The sequence below is a fragment of the Mangifera indica genome, chromosome 15, assembly GCF_011075055.1.
Source record: "Mangifera indica cultivar Alphonso chromosome 15, CATAS_Mindica_2.1, whole genome shotgun sequence".
Lineage (NCBI taxonomy): Eukaryota > Viridiplantae > Streptophyta > Magnoliopsida > Sapindales > Anacardiaceae > Mangifera > Mangifera indica.
In genome coordinates, this window is record NC_058151.1 from 2,083,668 (window position 1) to 2,104,045 (window position 20,378).

The window sequence follows — 20,378 nt, forward strand, 5'->3', positions numbered from 1 at the left end:
TTAGGAGCCTAATAGAATGTCTCATTTCATAAATCATTCTATGATGAACGTTGTAGAACATGAAAATAAAAAACAGTCTAGCCACTATATATAAGCCGGCTAAGTAACTTGATGCTTTCTGTTAGAAGTTTGACAATTATCCTGATGATGGGTACTGTGCTACTCTGCATCAATTATAAATAGAGATAGCAATTCTTCTTGTGAAACCAGGTATTTGGCTTACCCTTCGCTAAATAGAGAAGAGATTTCTCAATAAAAACGGGGACGGGGCAAAGATAAAAATAAATTACCTTTCCCTACATATTTCTTAAACTTTTAGATATTGAATTACCCTTAAAAGTTTTAAATTATTATAAATATATCTTAACATATTTATAAAATTATTTTTCTAGCAAGAATGGGGAGGGGAAACTTTGGAGAATTTTCCCTGCAGAGATGGGGGAAGAGGAGAGAAATTTTTCCCATGGGAGGGGTCAGGACAGGTTGAGGATGGGAAAAGGTATTCTCTGTGTCTGTGGGGACGAGAACGGAGATTAAGGTATTCGGTCTCTACTTACACGGTTGCCATCTCTACTTGTATATATATAGGGTTTTTCCATATGCGAATATAGTGTGTAATGTCTTTGAAAGCATATATAAAAAGGCATGTACGTTCTGCATGCAGAGATGAAGCTTATAGTAGATTTGTACAGAGATGATTGCTGAGACAGACCAAATTGAACACCAAGAAGGAAAACAATCCAAGCTACTTAAACCCAAAATCTCTCCGGAGCAATCATTGGTAAAGAAGCCTCAAACACCTTCATTCAGCTCAGAGAAGAAGAATGATGTTATTGGCCTGAGTTGGGAAAGCTATATCGTGGGTGGATCAGTCTTTGGTTGCAACTTCACCGCCTTTTCTAGAAGTAAACCAGTTTATTATGGAGTAACTAAGGAGTCGTTTCGAAGGAGACTTAAGAAGTAAGATCAGTATTCTGCCCATAACAAGTGAAGTTTTTGATGACTAGAAGTTAGTTTACAAAGTAGCTGCCAATAGTTATGTACACACTAAATGGTCCGGACCAGTATGTTTTTACTATAATTAAAATGGGTAAGAATTATTTTTGATGAGAAAGTAGAGTGTTCATATGATTTTCCTTCTAATTCTTTTTCTATTGTTGATTTTGTTGTTTAAATCATGATTATTGTTGTCTTAGTAATTATTCAATCAATAAAGCTATATGCATTCAGTTTTGAGTACCTAAATGATATATTATCATATGATTGGATGATTTTTAATTAAAAATAAAGTAATATCTAATCACATGATAACGTATCATCTTAGTATTCAAATAGGTACACATAACATTGCATGTGGGGGAAGAGTAGTTCATGAGGTATCTCTTGCATTAGAGTAGTTAATGGTAACTGGGAACACAGAAAAGTAATCCTAATTATTGCAATTCTGTGAAAAATGACCTGCCTTCTTTTTCACTTGATTTCACTCTATCAAACATATCATCCCACTCTACATATCATTACTAAACATCAAAATTTCAAAAAAAGATTAAAACAACTAACTTGTTTGTCAAATTCCAGGGATGCAATTGTCAAAAACAAGGCAAACCTCACACGATGAAGAATGTTATCAAACAATGCTACATACCGCATAGTAAGCCTTGGCTCATCTCCGAAACCACCTGTGCGGTCAAAACATTTAAAAACACACAATCACCTCACCTTTCAATAATGAAAATGCAATTCTGTTAATTTAAGATTAGTATAGAGTTGTTGACTTGCTCATCAGTGACAGTGAGGTTGTATTTTGTCTGTTTAGGGGTCCTCAAGGGAAAAGACATTCAGATAATTTCTGTAAACATTAGAATAATGATTCAAAATGGGTTGGTTATCAAGGCATATTTGTCTTGATAATATGAAAGTTAATCACAAATGAACAAGGGGTCCATAGCTCAGTGGTAGAGCAATTGACTGCAGATCAATAGGTCACCGGTTCGAACCCGGTTGGGCCCTTTAGTTTGTATATAAATTTATTTTTCCATACTAACAATGAATATTGCAATTTAAAAAAAATTTAAGTGATAAATTAATTTTTAAGTTGGTAAAATAAATGTATTTTGGTTATATTTTTTAGGTGTAATCTGGTATTAAATTTATAATATATATTTTTGTAAATTGGCAAAAATAACTTTTGACCGTTTAAACAAACATTTGAATTTTAATAATGTTGAAAAAACTGATTTTTTTAATTTATAGAATGTGTAAATGTCATCAGATAAACTGAGGGTGGGAAAGAGTAGGTAGTTACAATTTATTTAGATTTTACCGTCTTTAGTATTATTCTGACCTAATCGTATTATTTGAAGTATGATATAACTAAGATCGTATATGACTAATTTGTAATGAATGAAAGTCATGAATGACTTATAATATATATCAATTTGGGTATTTATAAGATTTATCATTATATGATTAAATATTATTTTATCATTAATTTAAAATCAATTAACTACATAATAACACATAATTATTAGAACTCAAATTGATATTTCTCGTAAGTGTATATAGCTTTATTTAAAGTGAAAACCACGGTTGCATAGAGGTAGCTAACAAAGAGATTGAAGGGCTTTTGTGGGTTACAATTTTGATATGCACTCATTCGAGGCTTGGTAGCGTACATAGCCAAGGCACAAGCATTTGCTAAGAGACTTTGTTGGCTACAATCTGGTGTGCACTAATTTGAGGCTTGGCAACATAGACCAGGCACAAGCATTAGTAGTGATTATTCCCTTCAATTTTAACATCTTTTCACATCCATGGTGACATGAAAGTTGAAATGGCTTTCGTGGGCTACAATTTGGGCATCCACTTATTTCAGGTTTGGTAGCATGGACCAGGCACTAACTTTAGGTAATTTTGTGGGCTACAATTTGGGTACGCACTCGTTTGATGAGGCTTGGTAAGATAGACCAGGCATCAGCATTAGTAGTGATTTTTTTTTTTTTTTAAACAAGTAAATCTTACTTGAGTAAGATCATTTATTTGGGATAGATTCAATTAAGATTGAATTGAAAGAGAGTTTTACTTGAACAAACTCGAAATTGAATTCGAACTAAAATATTTTTTAAAATCAATCACAAGCTTAAACCCATGTTTAACATATATGAGCCTGAGCTTGTGTTTAAATATATTAAAAAAATTTTTGGACGATGTCTTACAGTCACAAGAGAACTAAATTCGAGTGAACGAGTTCAATGAGTCTGAGTTAAGTTCAGCATATTTATACAAACACTCGATCCATGTAGTGAGCTGAACACAAACAAACTATTCTCCAAGCTTAGTGAGCCCGAGCTAAACATCTTGAAGACAAGCTGAAAATGAGTTTCACCCTATTTGGATTTGATTCGGTTCGAATTTAATCATAGATTTGATCATACCAAATAAATGAAATATTAAATTTAGTAATTAATTCAATAATCACTATACTAAATAAATCAACAATTTAATTTTAAAATATAATTAGAAACGTGGACCCATGTTTTTATGTTGGACGTCACACCAAGTAGTGATTATTGCTTTCAATTTTAACGTTGACAGGAAAGTTGAAAGGGCTTTTGTGGGCTACAATTTGGGCATGCACTCATTTGAGGCTTGATAGCATTGACGAGACACTAGCATTACTAGTGACTATCCATGGTGAAATATTGATGTCTCCTCATTCTCTTTCAGTCATTTCGTCGTGTGAACTCAAACAAGAAGTTAATTAGCAGTATAAGGGTGAGCCTGAAGAAGCTAAATTGAACATTGTTAATGGAAATTGGGATCTAACATGCAGAGACTGCAATGACCATATTACTCTTGTTATTTGACATAACCAGTCACTCAAAGATTGCAACCACGACGATGTCAAACGGCGTAAACTCTTTCTTCAAATCTTTGCTGGTATCCTCATTTTCATTTTTATTGCCTTATCACCATTCTCCTCACTTGGGTCACTCTCCACCTCACCAAACCAAAATTCATCCTCTAAGTTGCCACCAATTTACGCCTTCCATGTCTCCTCAGCTAACTTTATTACCTTCACTTTCTAAGTCGCCATCTCTTCGGTAATCCAACGACAAATTGGTGTTTCTTTAAACACCCAAAGTCACCCTTAAAGTCTGTCTAGATGTCATTTTGTCAAACACCCAAAATCACTTTATAAGAATTCAAATATCATTATTAGAAATTGAACTTGGACTTTCATCTTTTGTAAAGCATTGAAAAGTCACCAGTGGGTCTAGGGTTTAGGGTTAGTATAGTTTTTTCAGTACTAACTGAAACCTACACTGATTCAAAATTTATATAGTCTTCACCTTATTCCTATTGTCATCAGAGCTCCTAACATAAGAACTTCTAACATAGTAATAACACCTACGGTTAATAATTCCTACTCCTAACATAATAATAAAACTTCATTTAATTAAATTAATTAAACAAGTACTTAAGTAGTTTAAATAAAAGACTCTACTAATGACTATTTAGTTTCTCAATAAACTTCTAACATAAAGTAAGTGGAATTGGTCAACTTGGTGAAGTTTTGGAAGAAAATAATAAAAAGTAGATTGGAATGGAGTGACAAAGAGGGAAAAACAAAAAGACCCTACAAGCATCGAATCCAGGAAACATATTGACGTAAATGGATGGCGATCTCGTCAAGAGATAATGCTCCTGCCAGTAATTGTTTGTGGATGTGATTCCATCTTGGTTAGGTTTCACATTAACTCCCAACACGTCACATGATCAGCATGCTCCTGTTTATTTACACTTCCATGCCAATGCCTTCTTTCATCACCATCTTCATCATCATCCTGATGGTGCTTCATGGTGGGTTTCCTTTTGTTTTTAACCTAGCCACACATTTGATGACAAACTATTAAGCCGTGGATTATTCTCTCGCACAGTCCAGTCACTATGCAACACATTTTCATGGTGGTGACAAGGCTCTTTTCACCTTTTTTCTCACTTTAATTTCTTTGAAAGCAATACGTTGAAACACATTGCACAAAAAGCTTCTTTGTGGGCTACGTTGCACGCGTGAAAATAGAAATATTCAAACGTATTTTTTTATGGGAAACGAAAGTTTTTTTTTAATAAACATCAAATTTTATAAAAAAAATACAATGACCAACATTTCTTTAAAAATTTGAAAAATATAACTTTTTAATAATAAGATATATATTAAATCAACTTAGTTTATCAATCGATAACTAGATAAATATTGTATATCAAACCTAATAAAGAAGATTTTTTTAGCATTCGCCAACATTTGAGAAATTCGAAAACGGAGAGGAGATGAGTATTAACATGCTAAAGATGAGAAAAACTTCAAATGTTAAAGAGGAGAGGAAACAAAATTAAAGTTTAAGGTTTGAAAATGTGAAAGAGAAAATGGATCATTAAATTTATTTTTAATCAATTAAGAAATAAAGAAAGGAAACACGTTTTGAATTTTTTTATATTTCTGAAATGTCCCTAAATCGTTTTGTACTAGTTTCAAGGTGTATATCTATGCTTCCTAGTTTGTGGGTATAATTTGTTGTTTGGTTGCAACTCTTAATGGCATTAACATCATGTAAAGTACACAAATTAATTAATTAGAGTCTTGTAAAGAACGTAATTATCCGGATATAAAGATAAGATGATGATAATTTAAAGAAAGAATAGAACTATAATTTTATAAATAAGGTCATTTTCTGTAATGGACAAAGTGCTGAGTTTTTTCCTAGCACCATTAGTTGTTTGATGGGAACTCTTACCTGCCATAATTAGAACCAAAATAATAACTCTCTCTTTAACTTCTCTCCTTATTACTAACCTACCCATGTGCGTAAATGCTGAGGCTTCAACTTTAAATCCTTCAGTTTCAATCTTTGCTTTAAGAAATTAGAAAAGAGATCTGGAGAATTCCATATACAAATGAAAGTGGTTTCTTTCAGACGAAAAAAGGTGTTCCCACTCAAATTTCCATCTATTTTCTGCCTTTATTAAAGTTGAATTATTTTGATTATATACAAGCAAGTATAATGTGTGTGTGTGTGTGTCTCTCTCTCTCTCTCTATATATATATATATATATATAAACACCTATTGGCTTTGGTTGAGAAAATTCTTACTAGACTTGATTGTTTGTGTTACTTGATCGGGGTTTTATCATGTCAATTCGAATTTTAAGTTAAAAACATTTAATCTTAACCTAACCGTTATTAGAATTATATTAAAATTTTCAAATTCTAAATTCGATCTAAATTATATTCAAATTGATCTGACACAACTCAAATTATCTTAAAATTATCCATTGTTTTCACTGTCATGAGTGTGTTTAGCTTTTTAATTTCTTTTTCAAATTATCTCAATTTATACTATTAAGTAAACAAACAATATAATATTCTACCTTGTTTACAAAGGCCCAAAAATAAAATCCAACAGTAATTAGAGTAAACACAACTATATAGAGATATAACTATATACAATATATAAGGATTTACAATAAAGTGACAAATGTTTTCCTCGTGAGTTGTAAGCTTAAGTTAGTTTTATGGTGATGAAGATGATCAATACATGAAATCTTGGGAAGATGTCATGTTATAGTTTAAATCAAGGTTTTGAAGTTGTTCCATTAGTTGCAATCTTTTTTTTATTTTGAAGAAATCAAGACGAGTGCATAATTTTACATGAGCGGAAGTCATCGTTGATGTTTAACTAGTTATTTTTATTAGGCAATTGCTTTTACTCTAGTAGAATTAACCACTCATATTGATTTCTTCAAAGAAAGATTATCACAACTAATGGAACAACTCCACAACGTTGATCTAAACTATGACTTTCCAAGATTTCATTTATCAACCATGCTCACCACTATGAACTAATAAAAAATGATAACTTGGGAGGAAAAATGTTTGTCACTTTGATAAATCTTTATATGTTACATATAGTTATATCTTCATGTAGTCATGTTTACTCTAATTATTTTTTGTTTTCATTTTAAATTTTATTTTATTTTTAAATAGTGAGAATGAAATTTAACTAATTATTGACCGTAGGGTCTTAGTATGACATCTTTCGAGTCATTGTAAACAAGGCAAAATATTATGTTTTGCGTTTTATTAATATTAAACTAAGGTAATTTGAGAAAAAAAAATTAAATACTAAATACACTCGTAACAGTGGAAACCAATGATTTTTTATCAATTTTGAATTGTATGAGATCAAACTAAATATAGTTCATATCAAATTAGAACTAGAAAATTTTGAAAATGATTCAATTTCAGGTCATGTTAAAATTGAATTTTTGACCCAAAACCCACACTAATATAACTTGATAACATAAAGTGTCAAGTCTAACTCGAGATAATTAACATATGAAGCCATTAATGTCCTCTTGCATATGGTACCATTTAAGAACAACATATCACCACAAATTTTCACTCTGCATGATAAAAATCAAGAGACCTAGAAAAAATTTTTCTATAGTGAATATGAATAAAAATCCCCTACTAAAAAATAAGTTTTACCTTTGAAGACGCTAAAATCTGAATGGAGATATTATAGTAATCTCATAGAACGAAGGGAATATTTGAGGCTGTCTAACTTGGAACCACAGCAAGTGCGTGAACACATGACGTGCGTAACAGGCTATAGCCAGCCAAAAACAGCCCACCTTTCTTCTATCTCTTGTCTCTATAAATCAACAAACTTGCTGCCCACCCACTTCCTCAAACTTTCCCCTCTTCAAACTAAACCTCTCTTTTAATTATAAATCAACAAAATTCTACACAAATCAACTGAATTCTCTATAAATCTTTGCTTTTATTTAAGGTTTTAGTGCAGGTGGAGAGTTCCAAAGGGATCGCATTGATCTAATGCACTTACTTTGGAGGTATGCAGGAAAATATATAGATTATGTTAATTTGTTTATCGATTATTAGATCATGCGATCCCTTAGGAATTCCCCATCAATAGCTCTAAATTCATGTCTTCTCATCTCTTCCAGGTATGCCTTTCAGATTTATTTTTTCCCATTAAAAAAATTGCCCGGAATATATATGTATCGTATATACTTCTTTCTCCTGTGAAATATATATGTCTGATATAATCAGAATTGAACATATATATATATACATATAGAGAGAGAGAGAGAGAGAGAGAGAGAGAGAGAGAGATAGATAGATAGATATTACCACGAGTAATATGCTTAGCATGTAGATGTAGCTGATTTTTATGGAAGATTGATACTATAGTCTGTTGAGAAAGAGAAATATTCTTTCTTGCCTTCTGAATCTATGCTTGAAAATTTTGCATTATCCTTTGATGTTTTATTACCAGATAGCTATCCTTTTAAGTCAATGAATCCGCTGCTTTTGAGCCACTAAGTACGTTGGTTCACATTCTAATAGATAAGATTCTAGTTATTAAAATAATTCCCACTTCTCCTTTCATATACATGCCTGGTAAAATGATGTAAATGGTTTATAAATCACATCAAGATTTATCCTCTTTTTTCCCAGTTTTATATTTTGAAATCTGAGAATTGGTTTGTTAAAAATAGAGTATTTAAGAATGATTTGCCGTCTGAAACCATTGGCCAACTATAGGGCTTTATGTTAAACTTTATTCAGAACCAAGGATTTAAAAACCGGACCGGACCGGCCGATCGGACCGGTTGATCCGTGAACCGATACTGTAGCCGAGTACTATTGAAGGCAGAACCGGTATAAGGTTGAAATCGGATTGAACCGCGGTTGAACCTCCGATTCGAACCTAAACCGCGGTCCAAACCGGTCTAGGCGGTTCCACAAAACCCAACTGCAAAACCTCAAATTATCGTGAGAGAGGAACAACAACGTGGTGGACGACGAGTATCAAAGATCGAAGGATGATGGTCAGGCGACTGTGGTGGTCGTCGGAGAGGCAACGACGACTGCATAGATGGAGCTGGATGTGGCGTCCAGAAACCAACGATCATCGCAGGAACACAGACTTGCTCTTCCAGCAGCCACGACCGGAAGCAAACACAAAAATCATATATTGAAAGAGAATGCAGTTGTGCTTTTAGATTTTATATTTGAATTGGGATAGAAGTTGTATTGGTTTTCGCTTATGATTGCTGGAGATTGGTAATATTCTGTGGGTGTTTGATTTCAGCATTTTCAGTTGTGGGAGGTTTGTGGTTGTGTGTTTGTTGAATATCATGTGAAGATTTGCCCACCTTGTGTTTGATTTTTTGCCTGACTAAGGTGTGTTTTGTTTGGTTGGTGAATCATGCAGAGATACTTGCTTTATCATAACTTACAATTATCTACTTTACATGGATGGATAAAATAATATTAAATTATATAATAATATATATAAATATGTATAAAATTATATATACAAAATAAGAACATATAATATTATTCATATTGGATATAATTGTTTTCTATGGTAAGATATATGTTGTAACAATTAATAATGTATGTGTTTATAGAATTGGATTTGTTTAATGCATATATTTTGTTTTGATGTAAAGTTAATTGTTATTACTTATTACATTTATGTTTAATAATACATATATTTTGTTAATTGTGAAAACTGAAAAGTATGCATAGTATAAAATTTAATGTGTCAAATATATGTAATTACTAATTAGACATAATTTTTTATGTTTTTACATAAAACTGTAATTCCGGTCTAATCGACCGGTCCAATCGGTCCGACCGAAACCGGTACTTAAAACGGTTTTTATTCCGGTCCGGTTATGAAAACCTTGTTCAGAACAATCATAACATGCATAATATATAGAATACCCAATTATAGGTTAATTCAAAACACAGAATCAAAATTAAGAATATAAAACTATATATGTGAATCATGTTTTTGAATTTGCCGAGTCTTTGAGAATCACTTGAAAATTATAAATATGTAATGACTGATATTCTGCTCCTAAAACCTCTTTGATGATAGCTTTTAATGGAAAAAATTTTAACATTAAGATTTCAAAAAGGAGACTTAATAAATTTATAAAAGATTATTAAATAAATTCTCTCATAAAATATCTGATAACCCAAAGACCTGCTCTAAGCTACCAACTTAAATCATAATATGTAAGATATATTGGACTTATCTTTAATAATTACTTTATTTAGTTTTATTAACAGCAGCAATGTTAATTAATGTTGGTTTATATTGAAAATTTTCTAATGCTTTAATCTCCTGCTTGAATAAGACCTTGATGGGAATATAGCAAATCCAGCCTTAGGGCCTCAAGGGCATATTCAATTGTTTAATTTTTCTTTCCACGCAAACTCAGACTTTCAATTATTGTACTGTAAAATCACTTTTAGTCCCTCAGCTGATGCAGTCCAGTGGACTGCTAAAGATATTTTGGGTTATAACTTAATTTTTTTTTTAAGCTAAAAATTATATTTGAATTGAATTATCATATTACAAACTCCAAATCACTAGTTTGGTAATGATATATTATTAGAAAATATTTAAATTTATTTTTATATATATAATATCTTTTTTTATTATTTAAATTACCCAATTTTACTGTAATAAAAACCTTCCAAAACGCTAAAAGATATTCTTCGACAAACCCTAGCAACATCCAACAGAAGCATGGTCACGGGCAAGCCTCTGAGTCGCAATCAGGGCTGTCACGTTTTTTATTAATTTCCAGTGGCCACATGTTTATTTTACCTGTACTTGTGCACACTTGCCATGGAAACTTCAAAACATATATATATATATATATATATATATATATATATATATATATATATATATATATATCGCTAAAAAAGATTCTATTACTGTTTCGCAATAGTTGACATTAACAGTAAAATTAATAATTTCAGGTTTGCCTGGGACTCAAAAGCGCTTTCAAACAGTCGAAAGCAACATTTAATTATTGATTGTTTTTTGTGTTGTTTATGTACGGATGAGGACACATTTTTGTTTTTGGAAATTGCAATTTACGGGGTAATTTTATGCAACAAGTTGAAATAGAGGTGGAAGTGAATTAAATTAGATTGATCTGGCATGACGATTCACTAGACCCATGTATTGGGTCATATCAAGGCCTGTTACTTGATGGGTTTTAGTCTTTGACGGTCTGACAAAAATTCAAGATTTGGGACACGGCTAAGGGTTTTAAATTGTGTCTCTATGACCCTTTAAATAGTGGGTAATTAAGTATTTTGCAGGTTGGCCCAAAAAACAATTTTTTATTTTTTAATTATGTAAAATTAAAGTGATGGGTCATACCAAATGGATCAAATCATCAAAAAAATTAATTAAAAAATTAATACAATATTATTTATCTGTATCAAACTAATTTATAAGTCTTATCTCACAATTTAAAACATAACCTGTTAAGTATACAAGTTTGACATGCCTACTTTTTTTAATGTCAAACTTAGGCATGTTATGTCAAAATGCTCAAACCCAAATTGAGCTATGAGTAGATTTAACTTATTTGACACCTCTATATCAAATTAAAATTGATATTGGCGAACTAATAATTAAATATAAGGTTACCGTTTAACTTTAACAGTTAACCCAAAATAATTATAAAAATTAAAAGGATTTACCTCAAGAAATTGTAGAATTTTCATTTAATCCATAATATTTTATCTAGTTAAAAATGAGTTGCCTAAACAATTAGATTTTTTTGGCTTTTATACCCCCTAAACTATCAGTATTTAAAAAAAAAAAAAAAAAGGGAAATGATCAACTTAGTCCCTATAAATTAATGTTTTTCTCTATTGGTTCTTTAACTTCACATTTTGTCCCTTAGAAATATGAACTTTCTAATTCTTTCGATGCCACCTCATTTTTGGTGTTGGCACGGTTTCTTGTCACCAATCATAAGGCATATGCCATTTAGAGTTTCGATAATATTATATGCATAAATAATAACATGTCATTTTGTTGTTGGTTATTAGTTTATTTTTAATTTTTAATTATTTAATCATATAGTAACACATTATTATTTGTACATAAAATTATATATAAAAATTATGTATGTAGCATTACTCTTAGGGGGCGTTTGGTTTGGGTAATGTTTGATTACTAAAATATAAAGATTACCTTGAAGATAGATTACTTAGAATATTACTGGGTATAAATGATTACTATGTTTGATAAAATTTGATAAGTATAAATAATTATTGTGTTTGGTTAAAGGTAATAAAAGATTACTAGTAAATTATTTTACTTAAATGCTTTTAAATATAATTATTTTTAAATATTTTTTATATTATTTGTCATATTAATTAAAAATAAATTTATTTTTATCTCAAAAAATTAATGAATAATAATTTTTCTATAATAAACTCAAGATTACTCCAGTAATCTTTAAATACCTAAGGTGAAGGTGGTAATCAGATTACCACCTATATTACCTGTCACGTCAGCATTGGTAATAAAAGATTACTGTAATCTTTTATTACTGACAAACCAAACAAGGGAATAAAAGATAGATTACTAAGGTAATTTTAAAAACCGTCAACCAAACGCACCCTTAGAGTTTTGTGCAATACTAAAATAATAATTATTATAATTTGAAGAGAATTTGATATGTCTATAACTATGTTATACGAATGTGAATCAAATACATCATAAAAAAGAAAAAAAAAATCAAGACACAATTTTAAGCCTGCTTTAGCTTCCCGGTATGTATTTTGTAAGGAATATAATATGAGGGATTACCTCTAGTATCTACTATTTTGCCTCTGTTTGATCATACCTTCTTCTATTTCAATTTAATTAGAAGAGAATATCAACAAAATCGAAAATGTTTTGATTAGGAAAATGGATATATCTTTCTTTTGCTATTATGAATGCAGAACAGAAGAAATTCTATAGAAGATTTTAGACAGATTCTTTATTTGATGGATGTCTTCTTGTCATATTGAGTCGAGGAGTTCTCCTGCTTCCACAGTTTGATATTAGATAGGAAACAACTACAATGTTGTTGGGCTGTTGATTAGCATCTAATCACTAGTCTTGACACTAACTCATGCAGAAGTATGCCTTGGATAGAAATTCTCTCTGCGCATTTTTTTATGTTGCCATGGTTTTAATATTTTATCAAGTAAAATTAATATAATATTAAAATTTTTAAGATAAAAATTTAGGTTTGAATCTTTGTTACGTTTGTAAAACTTTGACTTATCTGATGCAGTGGTTGTAGGTCTGATCACTGTATTTCAAGTTTATCTATCTGACAAATACAGGTGTAGTTATTGATTATCAAAAAAATATAACTATATTTTATCGAGCACAAGCTATGACAATAGAGATGTAAAGAAAAATATATTTTTAAAAATTTATGTTTTTAAATAAAAGAAAATATGAAAATAAGTTGAATTGTAATGAAAAGGAAAAGTATAAAATTATATAGAGCGAGTGAGGTGAGTTTTTAGAATCTTTCGTATTGGAATTAGTTTGAGTATTTATTTATAGCGAGGAGAATGAATGGTTAAAGCATGTCTTTCCCATATAAGATTTTTGCCATCTTAATTCAATTTCCTTCCATGTTTCCTTTTATTAGGAAAAGCAAATTTAAAAAAAACTACAGTATAAATTCGACTCAGTCAAAACTCATCAAACTTGACTCACTTAAGCCCATTCAAACTCAAACAAATTCAAACTTAAACTCTATTTAGTTTGAATCTAACCTTATGATAAAGACTTTATTTATTAAGCCTAGTTTGAAATTTTTTGCTCCTCTTGTTATTTGATGTGATAATCAGAACACAAAAGCTTTGACCTCTAATATTGCTTTTCATACTCTTACTAATCATATCGAGATAGATGCATATCATATCAGAGATTAGGCTACTACTAAACAAATTGTTATCAAGAATATTTCTAGTGAATTACAAAAGGCTAACATCCTAACTCAAGCCTCAACCGCTCATAAATAATACTGTGTTTGATTGTGTTGAGGCTAATGACTTTGTTGTTCTTGATGGTTGAAGTCCAGGCTGTTCTTGTGTGATTTTTGAATGGATTGGAGGATGATGTAGTGACGGCTACAATTTGATATACTTTGTTTCCGACCATGTTAAGCATGCACTGCACTAGGTTAGTCTACGTAGTAGCACGGAAACAGAAAAATGAAAATGCATTTACTTAAAAAAAATAAAAATGTGAAAAAACTTATAAATATAAAAAATATTAAAGTTTTTTTTTTTAAATATCAAATTTTTTATTACAAAAATGCATAAATTTATATGGTATAAAAATAAATAATAATAATAATAAGAGGAAAAATACTATAAATAGGAATTATAGAACTTATTGTAAATTATTATAGTGTAAGCACATATAAATATCTAAGAAAAAATAATAATACACACCAATCCATATAACATGTCAGAGAAGAGATGAACAACACATCAAAGAGTGGACAGAAGATAAATTTAATATAAGATTTAGAGACACTTAGAGTTTGAAAATATAAAATATGTATGTTTAATTAATTTCATAATTTTTCTTTTAAAAGAAATGTTTTTTTTTTGCGGAAACGCATTTCAAAAATTCTGAAACGCCCTTGAAACATTTCATACAGGTTTTACAAAGTTTCGGAAGCCAAAACATTTCCAAAACACCGGAACGCACCCTATGGTGAGTTTCCATGCTTCCTATAGGTTAGTGAAAAGTTTAATTTTAAAATATCATCGGAAGGAATTTCAATCTTTATTCTCTTATACTTAAAATCTCTTCTATTATCACTCAAACTACCATTTAGGGGGCATGTTTTGTCTTATTGGTATTATTGTTTTGTTGTTCTTGGGAGTTGAATTTGAGACTAAAGAATGGTACTGCAATTGTTGTAGTCTGGTGATTGGAAGATGCCATTATTGATTGCTGAAAATTGTTGGTATAGTTGCAGCAGCTTGGTGGATATGGTATAGATGGTAGCTTTGAAAGCTGAAATGGTTGATATAGTCTGGTGGTTGGTGTTTATGTTAAAGATGTAGTCTGATGCTTGGTCTGTTGCGTTTCTGGCAATCTGATACTGGGTTTTCTGGCAATCTGACACTGGGTTTTCTGGCTGCTGAGTTTCTGGAGATGTTGTGTTAATTAGATAAAGTTTCGAGCTTTGTCTGTTATGTTTCTAACATTGTTTTCATGTTTTCAGAACTGGACCAGACGCAGAGAAAACCCAGTATCAGATTGCTAGAAACACAACATTTTTATTTTGTTATTGATTTGCCATCTCCAGAAACTCCTTCCAAGGCAAATAATTGACACATCTGTCCGAGTTTGCTGTCATTGTGGACTTGAATCAGTATGACAAAATTGACATATCTATTTGGGTTCTGTTGTCATTTGTACATAACCAAATTTGACTTCTTCATATGCTTTGACATCATTAAAAATGAATTTGGGCAGAACCCTACTCGACTATTAGGTAGAATTCTATTAATTTGAGTTAGTAAACAATTACATCATAGATAGAGAAAACTGACAAGAGAAGAAAAAAAAGAGAAAGCACTGACATGTCAAGTTTTGATGCAAATCACCAGTCAAGCACGAGCTCAACAAATTGAAAATATTTCAATTCGAGTTTTAGTTATTCAAACCAAATAATAATCCAAATTCAAGCAAATTAAACCAAATCCACACATTGGGGACAAAACTCACCAATCTAACCGGCTGTTGCTGTAGTCATTATAGTTACTGTTTTCAAGTTTTTGGGAAAAGAATTAAAAAAATTGATTTTTTATGTATTAAAAAATACTTATTATTTCCACCCAAGGTTTATAGCAACTCCCACTTCTTATTGCTATGTTTTAAAAATTCAAATATTCATCTATTTATTAAATATTACAGTTAGTATCATAAGTAAAAATATTATTTATAGATTTTATTTTAAAAAAAGAAAAATTTATCCCCTTTCTCACCTTAGTTTTAAAAACTAAAATTTTTTTAACTTAATTTTAAAAATCACTTTTTCACCCCTACTATCTAGGGTTTTCATATTTTAAAGTTAACAATTACTCCTTCAAAGTTTAAAACATTGACTTATATCCCAAAAAATACATTCGCCCTTTTTAGTGATCATTCTTCTCGATAATTCACTCCGATATGTCCACCCTTTCTCCCTCCCCAATGGTTTACTAGTATGGAAACCACTAGTCATCCGATTGAAATGGCTAGATGACGTTGTGCAAATCTATGCAATGAATCACACATTGTGCACCCTCTTTCACTCCTTGGAGTGAATCATTAGAAAAAACAGTCGTCAGAAAGAGAGAATATATTTTTTAGAAGTGTAAATGCAACATTTTGAATTTTGAGGGAGAGCAACTGTTAAACTTAAAATATGAAAATCCTAGATAATGAAGGTGAAAAAGTAACTTTTTAAAACTAAGATAGAAAAAATTGTTAGTTTTCAAAACTACTATAAGAAAATGGGATAAATTTTTTTTAAAATAAAATTTATAAATAATATTTTTACTTTTAATACTAACTACAAAATTTAATAAATAGGTGAATATTTGAATCTTCGAAACTTGATGGATGAGAACATGCGAATGCACTAAACCTTGGGTGGGAGCAAAGTCTTTTGGCCTTCTATTTTCTTGGTTAAGGTGCAACTGAGACTTTAGTTTTTAATTAATTAGAATGGAATCATAGTATTAAGGGTGCGTTTGGTTGGGGGAATTTATTATTACCTTGGTAATCTATTTTTTATTCTTTTGTTTGGTTTGTCAGTAATAAAAAATTACAGTAATCTTCTATTACCAATGCTGACATGACAAGTAATATAGGTGGTAATCTGATTACCACCTTCACCTTAGGTATTTAAAGATTACTTGGGTAATCTTGAGTTTATTATAGAAAAATTATTATTTATTAATTTTTTTAGGATAATAATAAATTTATTTTTAATTAATATGACAAATAATATAAAAATATTTAAAAATAATTATATTTAAGCACATTTAAGTAAAATAATTTACTAGTAATCTTTTATTACTTTTAACCAAACACAATAATTATTTATACCTATCAAATTTTATCAAATATAGTAATCATTTATACCCAGTAATCTTATAAGTAATTTATCTTCAAGGTAATCTTTCTATTTTAGTAATCAAACATTATCCAAACTAAACGCCCCTTAAATGTAATATTATATTCCCACTGAATCAACCTGATGGCCTTTTAAAGGTCAAAAAAAGAAAGAAATTTTTTCAAAACCTGTTATCGCATGATTTGTCTAGTCTTGAGAACCTGAATCCCGAGAATCAATAAAATTGACCCCTGGTCTTTTGGAACCGCCTAACTTTGAATTCCTTTATTTAATTAATCGTAATTCAGCCCGCTAATCACGGCTTAAGAATATAATTATTTTACTTGAATTCCTCCATAAATGACAAAATTTCACTGTTTTAATATAACAACCTCACTTCGCTACATTGACTTTATATCATTTAAAATTATACTTCTTTTTTTTAATGAAGTATTCTGCTTAAGTTAAAATGATATTTTTTACGATAAAATCAACCATATTAAATAGAATAAATATCAAATATGATAATTACAAATATATGTTATCTTGATTCATCTTAGTTTGAAAACTGTCATTTTTTTATGGTTTTAATAATAAATTTAATTTTACAATAAAACTATTTCGTTTTAAGTATTTAATTGGGTGTTTAAATAATATATCATTATGTGATTGAATGATTTTGAATGAATGATAAGTAACATTCAATTACATAATAACATATCATATAAATACTTAATTAGATACTTAAAATTAGGTATATATATTACAACTTTTAATTTTATTATCTATCATTTTAATAGAGTGAATACTTACTCTTGAAAGATTCATTATTAAGTTATTTTTTCATAACAAATTTTGTTGAAACTATTTCTTCGTACAATCAAAATATTTCAATCGGGCAAGGAAACTAGTATGAAATTTATTTATCAACAAAACTATATATACTAATTTTGAATATTTAAATGATATATCATCATATGATTAGTGATTTTGAATTCATGATTAAGAAACTATCACCCACATAATGACACATTATTTAAGTACCCAATTAGGTAAATAAAACTGGTTGCATATAACATTGCTATTCATTTATAAATAGCTTCATAAATTAAAAGAAAAAATCCACTTGGATTTTTTTTTAAAAAAAAAAAAAGACATGTAAAACTATGCAAGAAAAAAAATTGAACTGTTAAAGCAAACAGTTTTATATGGTAAGTTTTACACCAAAACCGTAGAGCATTATCATTATACATTCTAATCCCTAAACGGGTTTATCATTAAAAGGCATTTTTCATAAAATTATAATGTAAAAAATTTCATAATTTATATAAATAAAAAACATTCATTTACTTCAATTTTACATTGTGAATTTATGTTGACATAAATATTATTTCATGAAAAAATCAAGCATGATATGAAAAACCTCCATAAATTTCATAAAATTATATGTACTCACTTTGAGTACACAAATAAATATATATTAATATGTGTTATCATATAATTAGATGATTTTAAATTAAGCATAAAGTAATACTTAATCACATAATAATATATATAAGAGTGTATTTATTTATATACATAAAATAAGTAAATATAGTATTATTCTTATAAATTATTGCAAGAAGAAAATGAGGAATATATTATGAGAAAGCAAAAGAAATTATAAGACTACTAGCAACCTTTGTTTCATCTTCTAACTTCCAAGAATGATTAAAGTGTGTAAATTCAACAACAAAGTTAACATGCTTTCCTTGACTATTTCTCTTCTAACGTTGACAATATTTTCTGATGAAAATTAGCATTCGCGATGTCTATATGTTGTGTCAATTTTCTTCACCACCACCCAACACGTTTGAGGAAAGATATGATTAGAAGAAGACTAGCCCACAACTCCTAACGATTTCGAAGACTTTTTAAGAGTCGTATTAAGCTCAAATTACAATTTTAATAATCTAATCAATAATAATTCAATAATAAAATTATGGTTAGGAGTAATGTAATTTTATTTTGATAGGTATTTATCGGCACCAACAAGAAATATACAAGGTTAAACCAAGTGCATGAATATGATAGTAGGGATTGGAGTTAGTAAGATAATTTCATATTCACTATATATGATGATAAATGCGAATAATGATAAATAAATAAAACCCACGAGATTGTGTGATTAAGCGATAAACACAAGAAAATTTTTAACGTGGTTCAACCATTTGCTTAAGCATATGTCTATAATTATGTTACTGATGCACCTAAAAAGATTTTCATAAGAGTATCAATGAGCAGTATAATAAAATTATAGAGACGGGTTATGTGTGTCTCTTGGTAAGGATTTCGAATCCCCTTAACTATGTGCAATCCTGACAAAGAGCTAAAGTTACATATAAATAACATAGGATGGAATGTCGAAAATCTTTGTAGATGCATAAGAGTTAAAATATTAAATAATGTTCTTTTCAATGTCTTTGAATGATAAGATTTCAACCTATTTTGCAAACTGAAAGACAAATAGATAACATATCTAATCAGTGACTCAATAGTTTGTCATTTACTAGTTGTTTTTAGTGTGTCATTTTATGTGAGTTTGGTTAAAGAGATAATTATTGATTCGGCATTATTATGTTAACGATAATATTTTTTAAATTAATATTGTGGAGAATAATTTGGGTATAAAGTTAAATATGGTAGTTTTGTATAACATTACATAATCTAAATAAATAAAACAAAATCATGCATTTCGTTTAGTTTAATGTAATAGCATGTTTTCGAATTAAAAAATAATTGTAATATTATAAATAAAATATAATTTAATTTTTAAGTTAAAAAACTAGAAAAATGTGTTTCATATAAGCAATTGAAAACTTAAGATTGCATGAGTAGGTTGTAATTATTAAGAATAGCAAAAATATTTTTATTAAGAGTTTAAATTTATCATACTTATAAAAGTTTAACTTATCTGTTATAGTGATTGTAAATCTGATTACTGTAACTCAAATATATCTATTCAACTAATACAGACAATGTCTGTGATATATATATATATATATATATATATATATATATATATATATATATATATATATATATATATATATATATATATATATCCTTTGGTTCATTTCTAGGAACAATTTCTCATCCCACTACCCTTCTATTGGTACGAATTTCTTTGCAGCGTGGAAAGTAATGTTTCTAAACTACTTAAAATTACAAACATCCATTTTTCAAAATATGTTTGTAATGTTAAGCATGCTCATAAAATCTGGTTACAGTCTAAAGTCTAGTATAAAGAAGATTTTATATTGTATAATGTTTTTCAAAAGAGCCGAGTT

The 20,378-nt window shown here is 29.4% G+C and overlaps 1 long non-coding RNA gene and 1 other non-coding gene across 2 annotated transcripts; both read left to right on the forward strand.

Annotated features, from left to right (window-relative positions):
* Positions 1–1,938: 1,938 nt before the first annotated feature.
* Positions 1,939–2,010, forward strand: TRNAC-GCA. Its single transcript has one exon. It is a non-coding gene; the product is annotated as a tRNA-Cys (tRNA).
* Positions 2,011–7,510: 5,500 nt separating this feature from the next.
* Positions 7,511–9,242, forward strand: LOC123197686. Its single transcript, XR_006497900.1, has 2 exons — positions 7,511–8,028; positions 8,630–9,242. It is a non-coding gene; the product is annotated as an uncharacterized LOC123197686 (long non-coding RNA).
* Positions 9,243–20,378: the final 11,136 nt, after the last annotated feature.